Source organism: Apaloderma vittatum, unplaced genomic scaffold (genome assembly GCF_000703405.1).
Source record: "Apaloderma vittatum isolate BGI_N311 unplaced genomic scaffold, ASM70340v1 scaffold44909, whole genome shotgun sequence".
NCBI classification, from domain to species: Eukaryota; Metazoa; Chordata; class Aves; order Trogoniformes; family Trogonidae; genus Apaloderma; species Apaloderma vittatum.
The window spans coordinates 4,814-7,197 of NW_009735487.1; positions in this window are offsets into that span (position 1 = coordinate 4,814).

Genomic DNA, 2,384 nt, shown 5'->3' on the forward strand with positions numbered 1-2,384 from the left:
TGTTACGAAGTGCTCACCAAGTCCCATGGGGAATTTCAAGTGCAGAAGTATGTGCTTTTTCCTTTTGAAAACATAGTAAGGAAGGGGATCATCAGACCTTGTAAATGATTTCACTTTGCATGAAACGAAATGAAGAGTTGAAAATTTTCAGCCTTTCTCAAGGTGAACGATCAAGCATGCCATCTTAGTGAGTTGTCCTTATTTATGTGTTATGTATTTCTTTCAGGTACATTTCCATGCTTGAAAATAAAGGATGCAAAGAATTCCCCTATCTCTTCTAAGATAAATTTTAAAGAATGCATTGGAAATTGTGTTTGTACGGAGAACTGCTTGCTATCTTCATTTTTGTAGGTGTAGATTTTGGCCCTTGTAAGGTGCTTCGTGTTAGCAGTCTCCCTGCTCTGCCAGACACTGGATGAATATGATGATGATTCAGTGCTCTGCTCTTTGTCCAGACTCCTAGGTATTTAACCTTCCTGCAAGATTTTAGGCTCGGTGGGTCTATCTTATCTGTAGTCCCTGATAAGGTTTGCAGAGCTAAATTACTTGAGTGCTTTGCATCCGTACTGATGAAGGAAGCAGAACACAAATGAGAGCCAGGCTCCTCCAGTTTTTCTTTCTTTTTTGAAAAGCACGTGGATCTCCTCCTCTCGGAGTGAGCCAGCCTGGCGTGCAGATTCTGGAGCTCAGAGCTCAAGTGCTGTGCTAACCTTGCAGCGCAGAGCCAGGGACTCCCAGTGCCTGTCTGCTGCCAGACCTCACCCTTCCTGCTGGCAGGAGTGCAGAACCACGTATTTTTTTGTGTATACGAGACTGGCTTACGTGATTTTATTTTTTTTTTGACACTGCTGTTGGAATTTATGAGCTTCTACTGGGATCTTTCTATACATTTTGCTTTATAGAGAGAAGCCTTGGCTAGGCCTGTTTAAGTTTCATCTCTCATGTTTTTCTGGGTGTTCTGTAAAAATGACATATTTTGAAGCTTCTACTTCAATCCAAAGATAACAAAGCATTAGTGAAAAGAACTGAATATGATTAATAGTTGGCTGAAATTTTTATAGATTATTTTTGCACAGTCATTTGCCTCTAGTCTGTTTTCCTCTGATAACTTGAGCATCTTTTGACTACCTACGCAAAATAGAGGACAAGACAATGCTATTTTGCCCTATTGTATTTGGTGTGTGCAAAATATTTAATGTAAAATCAGAAAAACTTTTACTTCACAGTGAATATTTTAGTGCTAAAGTGAGAACACAAGTGGTGTATGCTCTAATATTTTATTTTTTTTTCAAAAAAAAGGTTAACTCCCAACTCATCCATTGTCCTACAGAGGTAAAGATACATGAATAAGTAAAAACAATATACTGTACATGAGGACAGTAATTTCACTACTTTTTTCATCTTGGTACGTGTAGTGGGAATTGAATTGATTAAAATACATCACTTCCTAATAAGTGTTTCCACTATTACAAAGCTGTATTGCTTAGAATTTCTGAACCTGTTTCACATTTGAAAGTATTGAGGAAACTCATTCAGTACAAAATTGAACACATTTTTGCAAGTCAAGCTAAGAAAATAACTTTATAACCTGTTTTAGATTCCCTTCCCCCTCCCCGCTAGTCTAGTAATTAATGACTTTAATGTTTGTTGGAAATGTTGTTATAAGCTTGTTTTATCTACCTTAATTTTTTTATCTTGGCGCTTGGATGTCTTGGTTAGGCTTTACAAGATGTCTGAAACCTCAAAAAGGTGGTGGGAGGGAAGTGTAGTAATCATGCATAACTAAAGTCGGTAGAAAAATAGAAAAAAGTTAGCCGAAGGAAGAATGGCAGCAGGTAGATGCAGAGGGACAGAGAAGGGAAAAATGTTTGTATGCTGTGTGACTGTGTAACATGCACAACCTTCGTTTGTGTCCATCCTTCCCCTGTTCAGTCCTTATTTGTGTCTTTGCTTCATCCTGACACTAAAGGCTTAACCATGTGTTTTTTACATGTTTTGGCATCAAATGTCATTTGATTAAAAACCAAAACCAAAGCAAGGAAAAAACGTGACATGCCCGTAGCGGTTAGTGCTGTCATTCTCCTTCTCATCTGTTTCTTTACCAACGGCCTCTTCGATGTGCTTTTCTCATGAAGCTCGTTTGCTCCGTTTCCCCTTCATCTCTCTGCTGCTTCTGCCGTTTCCTTCTTCCTTTCCGGGTGAGCCTGGCTGTCTTACCCCGGCTTCCCGCCGAGCTCCCGCGGAGCACGTTTCCTCCACTGTGCTTTCGCTCCCCTTCCCCTCTGCCTTCTGACCCTCTCTATAAGCACTCTTCTTTTAAAAGCCTGGCTTTTCCGCCAGCCCCGGCTGCGATCTCGGAGGGCAGGGCCCGGCCGCGAGGCTGC